Source organism: Pelodiscus sinensis, chromosome 5 (assembly GCF_049634645.1).
Source record: "Pelodiscus sinensis isolate JC-2024 chromosome 5, ASM4963464v1, whole genome shotgun sequence".
Classification (NCBI taxonomy): domain Eukaryota; kingdom Metazoa; phylum Chordata; order Testudines; family Trionychidae; genus Pelodiscus; species Pelodiscus sinensis.
Window position 1 is genome coordinate 5,574,903 of NC_134715.1, and position 19,848 is coordinate 5,594,750.

General features: G+C 47.1%; 1 protein-coding gene across 1 annotated transcript in view; it reads left to right on the top strand.

Annotated features, from left to right (window-relative positions):
- BTC (betacellulin) overlaps positions 1 to 19,848 on the top strand; it is a 156,339-nt gene that overhangs the window by 38,740 nt on the left and 97,751 nt on the right. The window lies entirely within an intron of this gene.

Below are 19,848 nucleotides of genomic sequence, written 5' to 3' on the forward strand. Positions count from 1 at the left end.
CAAAGAAGTGACATGGCAAAGGTCTTATAGTAGATCAGTAGCAGAGCCAGAAATAGAGTCCATGCCCCAACCACCAGACTGATGCACCATGTTATCTGTGTTACATTTGATAAAACTCAAGGAAGTTGAAACACAGCCAGAGCTTCTGATGTTAGGCTACTAGGTGTGATTTAGTTCATTGGCAACAGGAAGGATTTTGATTTTTTTTTTAACTATTGATGCAGTGAGATTAAGTGCTGGGTTGTGTGTGAAATGAGACATGGCATAGGAACAAGACACTCAGCCTCTTTTACAGGCCAGCCATTCTGTCGGAACAGCTATGCCTCTGACTCAGTAATGTAAATCGTGTTTATAGTCAGGGCTTAGGAAATTGGATGCTTATAATTCAGTTTGGTCATTAGATACGCTCAGAAAAGAATGACTGTAAAAAAGTGACTTGTCTGGGCTATTCAGTTCCACTAGGGCAGTTTTTTGCTCTTTGTTTCCAAGATCCTGGATGGGCTATGTTTCCCAGCATCTCGGCTGGTTTGCATTCTAGGTGGCTTATGTCATGCTACTTCATCTCATATTATGGTAATCAGATCCGGTCATACTTTTGGACCCAAAACTTCTTATCCAAGCCAAAATGTTCTGCAGAGAAATATGCAAAACAAGTCTTTCATGTTTCAAAATAATTTTTTTCTCCATATTTGCTTTTTGAAAACAAATTCTCAGAATTTCCCTTCCCCTGTTTTCCTTTGTCTCTGAGGCTATGTCTGGACTACGGAGTTTTTCTGGGATACGGGAGGTATCCAGGGAACGCATCTACTCTTCTGACATCTTTTGCGGAAGGGCAGATGCGCTTTTTCGGAAGCTCTGTCTTCCTCGTTCCAAGGGCTCTTCCGAAAGAGGAGGTTTTTCTGAAATTTGGCCCAGTGTAGATGGGCCACATTTTGGGACAGCCTCTTCCGACAGAACTATTGGAAAAAGGTACGTAAATTGCGGAGCACAGTTTGCGTACCTTTTTCTGATTAAAAAGTGGCATGCTAGACCTTTTTCTATGAAGTACCCCTTTTTCAGAAAAAAAAATGTATAAGTACCCCCGGTACTTACAGCTTTCAGACACACATCTTTTTTCTACTGTTACATCACATTTGTTTAAACAACTTAATTGTAGCCGGGCAAGTGATGAAATTTTTGGGTGTAAAAAGTACAAAAATAAGAAAATGCTGTGAAACTTAAAACAAACATTCAGTTTTCTCCAAATTTCAGTTGTGTTGACGTACCTCTCCCCTCCCCCCCACAGACTTCTCTTGAGTATCCCAAGGGTACTCGTACCACTGGTTTAGAAACACTGGTCTAGATGTAGCTTGAGTGTGACAATGAACATATAGTTTTTCCCCCTCAGTTTCCTTTTCTTTTTTCCATTTGAACTCTTCCAAACTTGGAAAAAATCAATGGCAAAAGGAAAAATGAAACCTGAAATTTTTATTTCTGTAACTTTTTTTTTCAAAGCTGGATAAGAAATAAACTTTTTTCTAAAACAAAATCGCCGCTGCCCACATCCTGATCTTATTATACTTAATAGCACGAACAGAAGGGAAGGGGGGAGAATTCTGGTTTGTAGGATTGGAAAGGGAACAATTTTTGGGGGGTGGTGGAAAATGTTCATTTTCCAACTATTTCTAGTCACTGACAAGTCTTTCTTCAAATGGCGGGGTTGGTGAATTCTTGTGCACACTTGGGCAGTATTGCTGGATGGGATTTTAGATGTCGTGTGGATGGCTTGATGTCTTTTTGGGTGAGAGGCATGTGTGTCAATAGTAAGGCCCAGTAATATTGCCAGCGAGCGATGCAAACCCTACATCAAACCTTCCCACTGCAGAGACTTCACCCTATGGGAACGAGAGAAGAAAGGTGGTAGATAGGGCGTCCTAAGCTAGTGCTCCGCCCAATTGTTATCCCTGCAAGCAACATCTGTCCCTGTGCTTCTCTGCTCCCCTTTCCCTGTCTGTGGGCTGGAAATAATAGTCACACTCACGCAGCAAAGCAGCTAAGAGCCAGTGGGTGTTAGTTACACTGATAGGTGGGCACTGGCACTCTAGCTATGGGCAAGAAAGCCCACCGTAGGGGCTAGAGATGTTGGTAACATCTATTCATTTAATGGCTTTGCTCTGTTTTCCTTAGAGGTTGCACAGAGTCAGAGGCAACCTTGCATTCTCTCTCTGTGTAGAAGTAAATAGACAAGAATCAGGGGTCATTAGCAGCTGAGGCCAGTTGATTAGGAGCAAAGGTGAGAGAGTGCCCGAATTTCTGCCTGGCTGAGAAAAAATACCTTCGCCCCCTTCTTCCTAGAGGGCCGGGATCACCCACAGTGCACCCCAGTATCACGAAGAGCAAACTGCTTGCGCTGGCTTCTTTGCCATTCCTGTCCATTAGGTTTGTGAATAGAAAGGTTTTCCCCCAATTCATGACTATAACCGTACACTGGAGAAGGGGCGGGGCTCTGTTGTGGAGGTGACCCGTGGCACCGTGGGGTTCCGGAGAAGGGGTGGGGCTCTGTCGTGGAGGTGTCCGGTGGCACCGTAGGATTTTGGAGAAGGGGCGAGGCTCTGTCGTGGAGGTGGCCGGTGGCACGGTGGGATTCTGGAGAAGGGGCGGGGTCTGTCATGGAGGTGGCTGGTGGCACTGTGGGGTTTTTACGCATGCCAAGGCCGAACTCTGAATACTCAAGTCGTTAAGGCCGTGTGTTGCTGGGCAGTCCCCCAGTGACACTAGGCACAGCAAGAGCTGAGGTGGTAGCAGGCCGGATCTTTGGAGCACTTGGGATCTGGACTCGCAATAGCTGGGCCCATGAAGTGAGAAGATGTTTCATGGCAGAAAGCTATTTCAGTCCTCAGTCGTTTGGCTGTTTGGACTCTGCTGAAATCTAGTCCCTTCTCACCCGGGCTGGTTTCAGGTGTGTTCCTCTGACTAACCCCCCACCTCCCATAACTGCAGGCTGGTGTACTGCATTGCGAGTGTAATCTGAGCTGATGATGCCCCTCTGTGAATCTGTACCTCCTACCGTGCCAATACCACTTATAGTTCAAATGGAAAGAGGTTTGTTTTTTTTCCTGTTTGTTCACTGTGCATTTTACAGGGCTCCATATAACTGGTTCCACTGGTTCTCTTGTATTGTTGGTAGCCAATTTCCCCTTTGGCTTTGCATCACTCACAGAGCAACAATGAAGAGGCGCAAGTTTTAAATGTGATTGATAAAAGTGCGGAGATTTTGGCAGACTGGACTTGCGAGCTAATGTAGAACGTGAAACTTACAAACCAGCTCTTTCGAAAAATGGCCTAGCATTCAACCTGGTTTGGCTGGTAGGGGCTTGATGTGGCTAAGTCTGGTTCCTCCTTCAAGCGCTGGATCAACTCTCCTCTTTGATACTTGGTGCTTGCTATTTGCTGTGGCTTCTCTCCTCTATGGTTAGGTTCTGGATTCGTTCTTGTGTGGCGTGGTAACTGCCTTCTGGGACTCCACACAGTGCCCAAGATACAAAGACTCTCTCCTTTGCGCTACAGCTACACTGTAGCCTTCTTCTGGAAAAGCTAATGCAAATGAAGCGTGGCGTGGAATATCGCCGCACTTCATTTGCATAATTAATTAGAAGCCACTTTTGCACAAGAGGCTTTTGCGCAAAAAGGAGCTGTGTAGACGGCAAGACCCTCTTGCACAAGAGCCATTCTTCCGCATTTTTTCAGGAAGAACAGCTCTTGCACAAGAGGGGATTTTTGCGCAAAAAGGAGCCATCCACACAGCTCCTTTTTGCACAAAAGCCTCTTGCGCAAAAGCAGCTGCTAATTATGCAAATGAAGCGCGGCGCTATTCCACGCCGCGCTTCATTTGCATAAGCTTTTCTGGAAGACGGCTACAGTGTAGCCGTAGTCTTGGGGAAATGAGTAATATCATCACCGCTGGCAAGGAACACAAGAAACTATAAAGTGCATCAGCATAACCCCCTGGAAAGAAATAAGGTTTTTATAACACATGCTGTGCATGCCCTCGGACTTCTGTTGTACGACCGTTCACTGACTGGCACTGCTCGAGTGTGCTTGTTAAAGCTGCACAGAATTTTTTTTATCCGGTCTACAATCTGACCTTGTGCAAGCATCAAAGTGAGTACAGGCCACACGTCTATTGAATTTGTAAATATTTATTAAGCCCGACAATAGCAGAGCACTTTGGAAGAATCCCATGTTCCGCTCCTGTTAGTTAGTGGCCTGACTACTACAACAGCAGCTGTAATCTGCAAAGTGTGTACTGCACGGGGGAGTGCGTAGAATAAGGAAGTAGAATAACCCAAAATAATTGGGAAGTAAATGGAACTCCTCCCTCTTGGGGATATAGCCCTGGGGGGTATGGAGAGCTTGTCTTCCAGCTAATGAATTTTCTCTGTCTCTGAGCATCTGAGCTGAAATCTATTGAATCCATGCTGCTGGGGATAAGGATGCAGGCTTGAATATTGTTAGTCTTTAAAGTGCTGCATAGTCCTGTCTTTTGTTTGAGTCTACCCAATAATCCAAGAACCATAAAGACGTTTTGAAGAGGGATGCGGAGAGAAGTGCAAAAGGGTCAAACCTCCCCTAGTCTTTGATCCTGTAACCTCTAGTTTGTGCCAATTTTGTCGCTTACGGACCGAGTCCTGGAAGTCGTACGGGTCCTGTGCAATAGCCGGATCCTTTTGGTTTAGAACGTCATTCCTGCATTCGATTTGTTTTTTTCCCTCTTGCAAATCAGAAGGCTTATTTCTAGCAATGGTACCGCTTTTCCCTCCTCTGGGGGAAGCTAGCCCATTGTAGACCATGCGCTTCAATAGTTGAACAGTTCCATGTGCTAAAAGAACAGCCAACGAGTGTTAGCAGAACAACGTACGGCTTCGTCTGAGGCTAGATGGCCATGGACAAGCAGGGTTGGGATTGGTCCTGCCTAGAGCAGGGGGCTGGACTTGACCTTCTGAGGTCTCTTCCAGCTCTATGGTTCTATGATTCTATGGTGCTAAGAGCAAATTGGCAGACACTTGAATGATGGCAAGGAGCTGTGGCCACTTCTGCCACAGTTTTAAGGCCAGAAAGCACCATTATTTAGTCTAATCCCCTGCCCATGCGATTGGTTTCACCCAGTCATGCCAAGCTGCGCCCCCCCCCAAAATAGCTATTTAGAGTCCTTTTCTGCAATTAATTCTCTGTTTCCCAAAGACCAGATAGTGGCCTTGCTCCAGGTTGAGATGCGTAGGCTGAGGAAGGATGCAGGATTATGCCCAGATTTGGTGAAAGGAAAAACATAACAACGGCCACACTGGCTCAGACCAACAGTCCATGTAGCCCAGTGTCCTGTCTGCCGACAGTGGCCAATACCAGATGCCACAGAGGGAGGGAACACAACAGGTAGTCCTCATGTGATCCCTCCTTCATCACCCATTTCCAGACAAACAGAGGCTAGGGACACCATTTTTATACCTATCCTGGCTAATTGCCATTGATGGACCTAATCTCCATGAATCTATCAAGCTCTTTTCTGAACCCTGTTAAAGTCCTGGTCTTCATCGCATCCTCTGGCAAGGAATTCCACAGGTTGACTGTGCGCTGAGTGAAGAAAAACTTCCTTTTGTTTGTTTTAAACCTGCTGCCTATTAATTTCATTTGGTGACCCCCCTAGTTCTTATATTGTGGGAATAAGTAAATAACTTTCCTTTATTCACTTTTTCCGTACCAGTCATGATTTTACAGACTTCTATCCCCCCCTTAGTCTCCTCTTTTCTAAGCTTAGAAGTCCAGGGTGTTTTTAATCTCTCTTCATATGGCACAACCTCTTTCCTCAGTGTAGTCCTACAGCAGCAAGGAACAGACCGAAGTTGGACTGAGAATAGGGGAGAGAGGCCCTAACACTCTCCAGACTTGACTTCAAGAGTTGAATGTTTCCATTTTTCACAGTCCTAGCAATCGAACTGACTTCCCTGATTGCCCTACATTGCTGCCAAAAATTCACAGGCTGAAAATGGGAATCAAGCAAGTACCAAAAGAACTGTGTGAAAGGTCATCATCCTTCTCAAGGCAGACAACTGCGGCATTCAAATGCAGCTGGCCTTACTTTTTCACCTGCTGTTTGACTTGTGCGGATACCACATAACATTGCAAACATCATGCATCAGGGTTTCCATGGCCACAGATTTCTTCTCCGTCACCTCTGCCCTGCCTTATAAACACCCCCCAAATTGGGGAGGGGATGGGGTCTGTCATGAAAATTCAGTCACTTGCAAGCTTGGTTCCTTGTCAGGTGGAGGGTGATTGAGAATACAGGGCAGTCCTGGAGGGTCGGAGAGTTTCAGAGTTAACTCCAAAAAGCGAAACTTTGAAACTTCAGACTCGATGCGTAATGTCGCATCAGCCTGGCTGCGAAGTGTTAAAAGGAAATATTGGTTGAATAATCGTTACGTTTGAAAAATCGCTTCTAAGAATTTTCATTGGGGTGTGTGGAAATTTCTCTCCTAATGAAACTCTGCCTGCTTTCTGCCCCTCCCGCCCCCCCGGCTTCCCCCCTTCCCCACCCCCGCTTTTGTGAGGTATTTGACATTGGTCCTGACTGGGATAAACCGTTCCAGTGAGACATTATCTTTGCTCATTCAAGTTTCTAAGACGTGGAGTGTTGGGGGAATGAGAAACTGCAGACCAGTCAATCTTTGGCTCATGGAAATTAAAGGATATTGTTGCAATCCCCTCCCCCCACCCCAATAGCTTTTTAAAAAATATAATGCTCTGCTTTGTTAGCAAGATTCAGTCATGGTAATTGTTCTTCTGCCACCCAAATAATCTGGCCCTGTGGTCGTCTCTCCTCAGGCAAATGGGAGCAGTGGTTGGAATTCCTTCTCCAGTCAATAAGTTGAGACCTTCTAAGCATTTAATGGAAACATTATGTAGCACAAGCGACAAGGAGTCCTGTGGCACCTTATAGACTAACAGATGGATTGGAGCATAAGCTTTCATGAACAAAGACCCACTTCGTCAAATGCATGCAAGTGGGTCTTTGCCCATGAAAGCTTATGCTCCAATACAACTGTTAGTCTATAAGGTGCCACAGGACTCCTTGTTTGGATCCACAAAAGCGACTAACACGGCTACCCCTCTGATACGTAGCACAAGGAATGTGGTATATAATTAGAATGAGTAGAGTTGTAATATAGCAGTATGCAGAACGGCCTGTGCCCTCAAGAACATCAACTTTGGCAGCTGCTTGGCCACCACTATCTCTGTATGCTGTTGCCCCAAAAAAAAAAAAAAAAATGCATCCCAGAATCATGTGGTTTTAACAGGAGTGTTGAAAGCAAGACCTGAGAAATCATTCTTCCACTCGACTCTGCACTGATTAGAGCCTCAACTGGAGTATTGTGTCCAGTTCTGGGCACCACATTTCAAGAAGATGTGAATAAATTAGAGAAGATCCAGAAAGAAGCAACACAATGATTCAAGGTTTAGAAAACCTGACCCATAAGGGAAGACTGAAAGGTGTGTGCATGGGTGGGTGGATCATGATAACAGCTTTCGAGTACCTAAAAGTACTTGAAAATTATTGTCCATCTCTGATAACAGGACAAGAGGCAATGGGCTTAAATTGCAGCAAGGGAGGTTTAGGTGGGACATTAGGAAAAACTTCCTAACTGTCAGGGTGGTGAAACACTGGAATAAATTGCCTGGGGAGGTTGTGGAATCTCCATCACTGGAGATATTTAAGAGCAGGTATGACAGACACCTGTCAGGGATGATCTAGATCAATGGTCCCCAACGCGGTGCCCGTGGGCACCATGGCACCTACCAGGCCATTTCTGTGCGCCCGCTGAGTGATCGGGGCCAGCCCCACCCCCACCCCCGGGTGCGTGGCGCATAGGCAGTGCCGGCCCTGGGCACGCAGTGTATTAGGCGTCCCCGCCCCCAGGTGCATGGTGCAAGGGCTGTGCTGGCCCCGGGCGAGTGGCACAGGAGCAGCGCTGGCCCCGGGCGTGTGGCATATGGTCAGCCCCACTCCTGGGCGTGCGGCACAGGAGCGGCACTGGTCCCGGCAGTGTGGTGCATGGGTGGCGCTGGCACCGGGCACGCGGTGTATGGGTGGCCACGCCCCCTGTGCGTCCCCGCCCCAGTGCACGGCTCTGCCTCCAGGCGCCCGGCAGCCCCAAAAGGTTGGGGACCACTGGTCTAGATCAGTGGTCACCAACCAGTCAATCGGGATCTATCCTTTGTCTTCTCTGGGACAAGGGTAGAAGCAAACTTCCTGACGCTAGATGGGTATGTGGGACTCTGCAGTCTTTGTGTCTTGCCGATGGGCTCAAGGCGAGTCTCTGTAGCATGCGGGATGTGGCTGTGGACCCATGCCAGGAGGACCGGTGGTACATTGGGGTCTCCCGCTGATAGTCTATGGGTCACCAACTATTGTAGCCTCTAGCTCACAGCCAGAGTTAAGGGGAAGGATTCACTGCCTTGCACAAGGCTGAAGCCTGGCTCATGGACCAGGATGCAGTGGGGGTGTGAGGCAGGCTCACATAGGAGAGGGTAAGTGAAATGAAATGAAGAGTGGGAAGGTTAAAGGGAAGGGTGTGTAGGGACAAAGCAAGGGAGAGGAGGGTGAAGGGGCCGGGTGTGACGTGAAACTGAGGCCAAGCCTGGGAGAGGCAGAGGGTTGGAGCAAACAGCAAAGGGCAGAGAGAGTCTCTGAGCATCCAAAGGTACCTGCTCTGGTTGAGTCTCTAGATGCTACAACTGGCAAGTGTCTGGCTGGTTCCTCTGCGTCGTTCTCCCTCCCCCCCCCATGCCACTTGTTCATCCCTATGTGAACACGTTTGTATCCATACCTTGAATTAGCTTTTCCAAAGTGGCTGCTTGGTGCGCCGAGTCACCCGAGACTAGCCTGGTTGGGTAACGTGCATGAGTCACGACTAGCAGGAACAGAGCTGATCGGGTCGGGGATAAGGTGTGTCACATGCACTGCCACAGCTGTGATAGGATCGTATAAGTGTAATTGTTTTTACATACGTCTTCCTGTCTCAGGTTTGACACTTTTCAGCCTTGGAGATAAATGCTGACTTTGATCAGCAGAGTGCAATGACTCTGACCTACTTTCTCCCCGGGTTGTGAAACGGAGCTGTTGCTGGCAGGTCAGGAGTTGTGCGCAACCCAAGGAGCGTGCATTAATGTTACTTGCAGACGTGCAAAGGGCTGGGGTAGATACGAGACTGAAAGCTCAGCCAGGCCAGAGAAAGGGAACATAAGAACGGCCAGACTGGGTCAGACCAAAGGTCTGTCCAGCCCAGTGTCCTGTCTGCCCACAGTGGCCAATGCCAGGTGCCCCAGAGGGAGTGAACAGAACTGGGAATCCTCACGTGATCCCTCTCCTGTCACCCATTCTGACAAACAGAGGCTCGGGACACCGTCTCTGCCCATCCTGGCTAATAAATCTCGATGGACCTAACCTCCTTGTATTTATCTACTTCCTTATTGAACCCTGTTAAAGTCCTGGCTGTCACAACATCCTCTGGCAAGGAGTTCCACAGGTTGACTGTGTGTTGTGTGAAGAATTATGTAGCTTGAATCCACCTTGACCCCATCTGCAATATCCAAATCCTGCAGGTTCTAGCATGCCCAAGAATTGGGTAGCTTGAAACAGCTCCTCTTCCCAACATTGCAGCTTCCGTATTGCGGAGATTGATGTTGTTTCTTGGCTAGTTTAGAAGGTTTAATGGGCTCTAGTCCAGCTTGGTCTCTAAGTCCACCTTCTGAGGAGCCATTGGGCCTCTATAACATGGATGTCCTAGCCAGCTAGGACGTGAGGACTCGGTATGCTTTGGGGCGAGGCTGAGAGCCCGGGCGAGAAGGCCACATTCCAGCACAAGGTTACTCCCCAGCAGGCTGGATTGAGGTCAGAACCACAGTGAGGGTGAGCAGCTAGCAAGCAGGAAAAATCCAGACAGGGTGAGGGGTGATAGGTGCCTCCCTAAGCCAGCAAAATGGGGGTGTTTGCGTGGGAAGGGGCGTTTGCATGTCATCAGGATCAGTGTGTCCCAAATGAAAAACTTCGTTCTCATTCTCCGTGTATAGTTTTTCAGGAACAGAAGCAAAGTCTTCATGAGTATCCTTGTGGCACTTCCGTAGTCTCTTCCTTTTGCTTGCCCACTCCCAAACTCAGCTCTTGGTCTTTGGTATCCAAGACAGGCCTTCCTTTTAGTATTACTGATGTTATCCTCTGTATTGTTGTAGCACCTGGAAGACCTGGGTTTATCCCCTGAAATATCCCAACACTGCATTTACTGACCTTGGAAAACAGTCTGCCTAAGGTACAGCGCTAGCTAAAGATCCGTGTGTGTCCAGAGAGCTGTCCTCTTCGCTTTCTCACAGCCCCAAAATCTTGTTAAAAGGAAGGTGGAAACAAAGATTTATTATTGTTGAAGCATTTGCCTTTTATGCTGTGTGTTGCCTTCACTCGGTCTGGCTAGAACACATGCCCAACTTTTGTCCTGACCTTCCTTTTGTTCCATGTAGCCTTGGGAAAAAATAGTCTTAGTCGTTAACTCGTCTTACGCAATCTGCCTTTTGTCCTCTGCAATTACCTTTTATCGTATGTGCCATCTTGACGTCACTCCGTTAACTGCTGTCCCGCCTCTTCTTTATTTCATTAGACACCCCTCTTGACGCTTTGTGCACCAAACTGTTCTTTGTTCTTCCACGGCGGCCTTTATCCACAGAGTCTGCATAGCTCTTGGATGGCTTGCTTCCTGGCCTCAAGATGCTTTGTTACTGTACTTGGTGCATTTCCCTGAGTGTTAACTGTAGCTATGGAAGGGACCTCAAGGCATGACACAGGCTATTTGACTATACCAGGGATTTCCCTACCCCCCCCATGGGGGTGTATACCCCCCCGAATTTCCCCAACACCCCCCAGTTTTGTGAACTATGGTGCCATACAGCCCACCTTCACCCTCACGGTCTCACCCCTCATCAGCCCTAACACCTCCCCACCTTAATTTCAATTCCTGGGGAAGCTATTGGGTACTGATGGAGAATTAAATATATCTGGATTATCCCTTGAAGATGTGCGTTTTGGTCTAACTCAGGGAGGCTGATAGAATTGGTGGGCTCCTGGGCAACATGGGGGGACAGCTCTGTGCTCCTGGAAGAGGCGGGGATTTTGGCAAAAGGGGTGGGGCCAGCGCAGCCAGCCTTCAGTACCACCTGGACAGTGCCACACGCCTCCCCCCAGTCAGCCCTTAATACCACCTGGAGTGCACCACCTAGGACTCTGGGAGTCCGGGACTCTTTTGCATTCTCAGGCCCTGGGGCAGCTGCCCCCTTTGCCCCCTCCCAAGCTGGCAGGCCTGTAAAAAATGGGAGAAATGTTCCCATTGACCTCCCTTACTCCTCACAAGGATAGGAGAAATGGGGCCTTCAGTATTCGATTTAGCAGGTCTTTACTAGACCCACTAAATCAAACTCTGGAAGATTGATCACCGCAGTGTCAATCTTTCTGCAAGTGGAGACACAGCCTTAGCAACAGACAGTTGATGCTGTGTCCAGTTGTATTTGATAAATGTCATTAAACCTCTTCCACTAAAATGAAATCCAGAATCCATGGCTAGAACAAAACTAGTAATACTAACCACTAGTTAGTGGGACCAAAATCAAATCGACCAATCAAACAAGCTAGTTAAATTGGAGTTGAATCCTTAAATTAATGCTAAACATAATCCTTATTCTAAGAAGTGGCTGGCTGCTTGGTTATAAATCTCCACTAATGCACTTTACCAAAGACATTGGATCTATCATTTGACTGGTTAAATAGCTTAATAATGCAACCAAAGGATTATCTTCATGTCTGAACCACAAACTCTGGGCCAATTATAACACTTCCTCTCATATGTGGTTTCCTTCTCTTCCCCCCCCCCCCCCTCGCAGTGAGCTTATAACGTACTTTAACAGAACAGTGTTGGTAAGGGGAGGCTTCACAACTCTTGCTTATCAGAAATTAGAGATGATTGTTTCAGTCTCTGGATGTCAAGGAGTGTGTGTATAGGATTGCGTAGGGCTTGTTTAAACCTGCACAGCAGCTCTTCCAGGTACCCTCCCTGTGTGGGCTTTGAGTGCGCACGCAGCTCACTTTCGCACCCTCAAACTAGAAACTAAACTGCCTCGCACATCTCCCTGTTGCTAAAAACAAAACACAGACTAGAAAGGAACAGGAGGCCATGATGTGGGAGGAGATGGTTTCACTGTTCTCTGGATGCTTGACTGGAGCTCATGATCGCCTGGCTCATTACTACTTTGCAAAAAAAGCAAATATGATTCTGGGAGGCATTACCAGGTGTGTTGTGAGCAAGACACAGGAAGTCATTCTTCCGCTCTACTCTGTGCTGATCAGGCCTCAACTGGAGTATTGCATCCGGTTCTGGGCACAACATTTTAAGAAAGATGTGGAGAAATTGGATGAAGGTCCTGAGAAGAGCAACAAGAATGATTAAAGGTCTAGAGAACATGACCTATGAAGGAAGATTGAAAGAACTGGGCTTGTTTAGTTTAGAAACAAGAATGAGAAAGAGAAGACTAAGAGGGGACATGATAGCGGTCCCTTCCAGTTCTAGTGTTCTATGATTCTTGCTAGTGGGGGGCTACCAGTCCAGAGAGAGAGGGCTGAAGGTAGGAGGGGCCTATCTGATGTCATGGTTTATCTCGTGTCGCTGAGACTTTGGAATGTCACTCTGTTCCCTGATGGCTTGTTGACACAAGCCAAGGTGTCTTAGCTATATCTGGGATTCTTCTGAGTGGTGCCTTTCACTTATTCCGCTTTGCAGCCACCATGGAGTCCAGGTAGATCGAGTGCGAGGTCTGCTTTGGTGCTGTGCAACTCGGTCCAATCAAATATGATTTTAGTCCTTGTTTATGTCCAGTCAGAGAGGTCCTGTTTAAGACTGCGTGATTTGTAAGCAGAAGGGTTTGTTTGTACCTTAGCTGAGGAGAAAATGGAGGTGACAGTTATCAGAGGTCTGCATTCATTTTTATTTCGTTGATGAACTGCTTAAGAGCCAGACTTACTTTTTCTGTGCTGGGTTTTGATTTTTATATTGAATTAAAAAAAATCAGCATTTTCTAGAGGCTAGAACTCATTGGTCAGTGACTCCCTTTCCTCAAAGACACCAAAATTCTTGACTACTTTTGAGGAAGCTGGCAAGGTCTTGGTCAAATACCTTAAATGTTGATGGAAAATTCAGTATAACTTTTTAAAAATAACCCCTAGGCCAGCCAATCCAGTCTCTCCAGTCCTCATTCATTAATCAAATAATAAATTCAGACACCTGAGAAATGTGGCCTTCGCTGCTGCTGAGCTAACACCAGGCAAACCCTCTTCAGGTAGACAAGGCAGTCATGTAACCAATCTCCTCTGGAATTCAGATAAGGGTCGCAGATTATTTTCTGAAACCTAAATCTCGATGGAGAAAATTTGCTTTCAAATTGCTTGGGTTTTGTGCTTGGCTCTGCACTGGCCTACGGCTGCATCCAGGAACCCGAGTGATCACCGTGGGGGCAAACCAGTATCGCACATAGTGTTGCAGGGATGAGGTTGTACCAACACCTTGTAGAGGACTAACACTACCCTGTCTCTACTGGAAACACCTCACCTGATCCATCCAGGGACTTTCACAGCTGCATCACATTGGCAGCTCATAGTGATCCTGTGGTCAACCAATACACCCAGATCTTTCTTCTCGGTTGCTTCCAACAGATTCCTCCCCAGTGTATAGCAAAACTTCTTGTTGTTAGACCCCCAAGTGCATGATGGTGCCCTTTGCACTACTGCATTTCATCCCATTTCCATGACTGCTGTTTCAAAGTCTTCCACATTTTCTTTGATATTCCAGTCCACCTCCATATTGACAATATCTCCCAACTTTGTGTCCCTTACAGATTTAGCACTCTCTCACTTCTTGTGCCAAGGTCATTCATGAAAATGTTAAATAAGATGGATCCTTGGGCAGCTCCACTAGTAACCTCCCTCCAGTCGGAGAGTTTGCCTTTCAGCATGACCTGTTGTAGTTTCCCCTTTAACCAGTTCCTCTACCCGTATTTCAATTCTTGTATTAATCCCCGTCTTCTCTGATTTAGGGTAGGTTTATGCTATGGGGTAATGTTGACGTAAGGCACACAGGTACAGCTACATGAATAGTATCTCTGGAGTCAACGTACCTTAGATGGAGCTGCTGCAGGGTCTCCATTGTGGGGGGTAGGTGGGAGAAACTCTCTCATCAACTCCTCTCATGCTTCTCATTCTGGTGGAGTACTGGAGTTGACGAGAGCACGATCAGCATTTGATTTAACAGGTCTTTATTAGACCTGCTAAATTGACCCCCGGGGAATCAATCACCACAGCATAATCTCACAGTAAATGTAGACATTCCCTACAATTTCTCAGGTGAAATATATCAGATAGATCTGCTGCATTTCCTTTGTCTAAAAGGTTACTTTAGAGAAAGTGATGAGGTGGACCTGACAACTGTTTCCTTGTCTAAGTGTTTGGGTTTTGTGTATGATGTGGGAATATGCTGTTGTCACTTGGAAACTTTTAACTTGGTTTTGAAACCTCATAAATAGTGAGTACCACTGTATAATGTCAGTCCTCCTCCTGTTTCCGATGGGTGAGAATCCCATGGCCTCGGGCTGCATGAGGTGTTTCGGCAATTGCCAGACCACGTCTTAGGCCGTGATTGAGGCTGACGAGCCAAATTCTAGGCCTTTGATCAGCTCCCAACTTACATTCTGGCATTGTTTGATGAGTGAGTGACTTGTGGTTGGCAAAGACCTTTTATGTATACGTGGGGGAAACGCTCCTTGTGCTGACTAGACAAATCAGTGAGCAGGATGTTTCTCTCTGGGAATGTACAAAGTGACCGTGTATTATCCATCTAATGCACAAACATCTAGGAAATCTAGATGTGTGTGAGAGAGAATCCCGGAAGGAATTCACGGCCTTATTTCCATGCGATAGCGAGCGTTAGGTTGCCGTAACGCTTTGCACGCCTGGCCTTGATGCTAATTTTTTCCGACCTCCTTAGTTGACTGCTGTGGTCTCAGTCGCATTTGCTAAATGCGCTAGATGAAAATAAGAGACCGTGCATATATTAATGGAGAGCAGCCAATTAAACAATTATGCAAATGGAGCCGACTTGGCTGTCACCAGACCGCTTGATTTCCTGGCGGCTGTTGAGCAAAGGCGAGGAGGAGGGCCTGCATTGGCAGCCAGGATTAAGTGAAACCGTAAACTAAGTGCCCGGTGTCTCCAACCTGCCCGATGCTAGGAGGGCAGGTGTGGTTTATGTGAACTCACCCTGGCAATGTGCTGAGAGGTGGGGGGTGAGGACACAGGCAGGGCTGTATCTCGGTTCCTGTTGTTACTCCTGATCTGGAAAACAGGTGTCTTCTTGTGAAAGGAACCAGCGATCTTCATTATTCCTCTTGAGCAGATTGAGATGGTACCGCAGTTGTTCTTCATGTCCTAAAGCATCCGAAGGGGGGCCAGGCTGTTGCTGCAGCTGCTTCCTCCACACGCTGTGTAGCTGAGTACCAGGTGTTCATTCCTCCTACCGACTAGGTTTGTGGTTGCCCTAATGGCTAGAGTTTTCCTGCTGCTGTGAACATGGACGCCTCCAAGTACATTTCAGAGGCTGGTGGAGGGTTTGGGAACCAAAGGCCAGCTCATTGGGCCCCGTGCTGCAGATGCCGTTGGCTTGGTGGCTTACGATTAGAGCAGACTGTACCCAATACTGTTCCTCCCAGGAGGCTGGAAACCAGCTTCTAGTTGGCAAGAATCGATATCTCCTTAGGGCTAGTGTTAGAGGGCTTGTCCCTTCCCCCTCTCACTGCTCTGGCCCTTCTCACATGAATCCCCCAAGTCTGGAGAGGCAGACAAGTCGATGTTTGCTGGGCTGAGCTGCCAGCCCCAATGAATCCAGTTTCCTTTTCCTTGAGTGTCTTCCCTGTTTTTTGGCTGGCTGTTCACTCATGAAGATGGTGGGCTATAATTGGTAAGATAATCAGGTTACAGTATGTTAGGGTTGGTTAGTTAAAGTTCAGTCGAATGATTGGTGAAGTGAGACCTGAAAATCTTGCCCCATCTAATAGGGGCAAACAGGCAGCATAATGGAAAGCCCGAGAGGCAAAGGGGAGCTGAAAGGGGACTAAAGACTGTGAATATAGGGAAGTGGGGATGGCTCTAGACGGGAGTAAGATCATGGATTTCACAGGTGTTTGGTCTGCAGCTACCGGCTAACCCCAATCTTCCTACCCTGGGACAGTCACCCTTAGGATTGAGTAAAAGTCAACCAGGCTGAAATGAAAACTAGTTAGTGCTGAAGAAGGGAAACCATTTAGGGCCAGTTTCAGCCTCTTGGAAGAGGGCGAAATTGGAAGATACCAGGGCCACCCGGGGACGATCAAGAGCAAAACTAGCACTACAGACTCTCTTGCTGGTGAACACGCGGGACTCAAAAGACCCCAGTTTGAGACTTGGCTCCCAGACTGGGTTAGCAGTGAAATGCAACCTCTTTACTTGTCGATTGAACAATCTGAGCCCTACCTGGTGACGCAAGATGTATAGAACCCGGAGACATCGCTACGGGGAGTAGCTAGAGACCAGGAGTGGCTAACCTGGGGGGAAGGATAGCTCAGTGTTTTGAGCATTGGCCTGCTAAACCCATGGTTGTGAGTTCAATCCTTGAGAGAGCCACTTAGGGATCTGGGGCAAATCTGTCAGGGATGGTACTGGATCCTGCCATGAGAGTAGGGGACTGGACTAGATGATCTTGCAAGGTCCCTTCCAGCTCTGAGATATTTATTTAAAAAACCTGCAGCTTGAGAGCCACATACGGCTCTTTGCAGGAAGTGTGGCTTGCAAAGTATCCCCCATGGCTCATGAAGCCACCCCTACAAAGGGCTCCCAGTTCCCTGTGCTCACCGGGTGCAGGGGAGCCATCCAGCATGGCAAAGCAAAATGGCGCCGGGAAGACCACCACGGCTGATGGGAACCTGATGTGGCCAAAAAGCCAAACTGGAGTTTTCATTTAAAGAGGCGGCATCCATTTTTTTTCCCTCAACAACTTTTTTCCCTCGGCTCTTTGCGCTACGTCCACTACTATTTTGGCTCTTTGCCTGTTACGGGTTGGCCACCCCTGCTGTAGCTGCTGCTCAAGTCTGACTTGATTGAGGCTGGAGTTCTTGGTGCCTCCTTTTAAAACCATCCCAGGGAAGAGTATGGAAACCGGCGCAAAGTTATCACCGCTCAATACGACGTGGCACAGACTGTGCAGGATTTTAATGGGTGTCGCTGGGGGAGCTTACAATGAATGTGGTTATGATGGCATCAAATATCCAATTGGCTGCACTTCCATCTTCCCATTTTTTTGGGCCCCCCTCTTCCCCATTATCTGCCACCTGGTGCCTGTTTTATAAAAGCAGCCTCTCCGATCCAGTCCTTGTCAGAAAGCTAAAGGCAAAAGATGAATCTGTGCAAATGAGCATCGAATCTCTCTGCCAAGGCGTAGCTGAAAGAGGAACTCGCTAACGAAAGAGGAGCCAGGGCAATTGGAGGAAGGAGAATTAACGTGCAGCTAATCCGGCCGAACTTCAAACCATTCTTGCTGTTTTTTTCCCTTTGGCACCTTAGCAACCGGCTTCATTACTGATGTCATGATTGTGACCTCCCATCCCATGAATTTGGCCGACGTCTGATCCCCCGCCAGGGTACGTGTGTTTATGTGGGGCGGTGGGGGGGGGGGAAGGTAGAGGGCGTGCCATTAGAAATACCTTCTGCTTTTGATATACAAGAGACAGGCTACTTGGATTGAAGGCAGGGACCTCATCGTTGTGTTGTATCCATGAAGCACAATGCCCATCATTTGGGTGATATGAAAACGACGGGGAAAAGATTACTTCCCATTTAAAAACACAATCCCATTAGGCATCGGAGCTCCCTTCTTCTAAAGACTCGCAACTGAAATTAGGGAAATAGTTTTTTTTCATCCATTTTGACCCACTCGATGTAAGTTCCCACCTGCGCTAAGTAAATGGCAGCAAAATTAGTCCAATTGTTGAGCTCCCAGAATTCCCTAACTTGTTCCAAAGAAGAGCAGATTCTACTCCTTTCCAAAAAGCTGACGATCAACTTTTCAGAATCTTTTTTGGCTTATGTGCTAACTCCTGCAGTGGAGGTGGGAGGGATAGACCAAACCGGCTGGTTTTCCCTGAGTGTGCCACCGCTAGCCTTTGATCTTGAATTGTTTCCTTCTTTGACCCATTGAGACATCACAGTGACATTGGCTGTAACTGACATAACTAAGTGAAAGATCTTTAACATGAGGAGCGTGGGAAACATAAAGCAAATATAATCATTGCGGGTACCAAGATTAGGCAGGGAGTGCGGTTAAATGGGCAGAACACGGGTACTAGATCTGGTTTGGTTCTTGCTGTTACCCTAAAGGCTGCCCGTAAGTGGATTTCCCCAACTGTAATGTGATAACACTTAGCTGTTTGTGAGATTTACTTAAGGATCTTGTGGTGTAAGACAATTAACTGAAAGATGCTATAGAAACACAATGTATTTTTAAGCCATCCATAATCAATACCTTCAGGGTACTACAGTGGGAATCCCATATAATGGTACAGAGCAATATTAACGGCCCTAACAAAGGTACCTTCTTATGGTTTCTCATATGGGACCAACTTCTGCTGGGGAAGAAGGAAAGCTTTTGAACTTTAAAGAGCCCCTTAGGCTTGGGAAAAGGTACTGGGAGTGCAGCAGCTAACTACAATGTGAACAGATTGTTACGCATAAGGAGTTCACACACGCTGATTTCTCGTGGTCCTTTGTGTTGACGCAGATCATACCTTGGAGGCTGCTAAAGCAGGTTAGACCCTAAACCTCACATCGGAAGAAGTGGGTTGTGCCCACGAAAGCTCATGATACCATCGACATGTTTTGTTAGTCTCTAAGGTGCTACTAGATTATTTGTTGTTTGTTTTTCCTGTTACAGACTAACCTGGCTCCCCTTCTGAAACTCCCCTTAGAGTCATGCTAGGTAACTTCTTATCCCAATTTTACTGAGGGAAACTGGCATAAATTCCAAGTGTCCACTAATTTTAGGGGCTTCTACTTCGGCGTGCCCAAGGTAAGTAGGGGACTCCATTTTTGTTCTGCATCTATACAGCACAATCCATGACTGGGGCTCCCAGTTCTACTGCATTACCAATAATTAACCGTTCTTGACAGGTTTACAAATGTGGTCTGGGCTCTCTGTATATGTGATTCTTTTTCCCAGCAGCCTGGCCCCTTCATGTGTATCAGTCAGAGGACTCCTAGTATCCTAGAAGTGAAGGGGACCATGAGAGGTCATCGAATCCAGTCCTCTGCCCTCATAGCATGACCAAGCACCATCTAGATCAGTGTTTCTTAAACTTTTTAAGACTGAGGAACACCAAACAATTTTTTTTGAGGAACAACAAGGATTTTTTGTTGCGCACCCCCCACCCCTCAAAAAAAAAAAAAGGGTGGGTGGGAAGTTAAGGGGAAAAAATTCACCTGCCCCTTTAAGGGCAGCCATTTTGAATTGTGGTGTTCTCGGTGGCACACCTCCGACTGCCTCAGTTTAAGAAACACTGGTCCAGATCATCCCTGACAGGTGTCTGTTTAACCTGCTCTTAAATATCTCCAGTGATGGCGCTAACATCTTTGTAGCAAATTGGCAAACAGTTACATGTGCTGTCTATTTGACAAAGGGGAGTGGCAAGTTTCCATCTAAGCTTCTG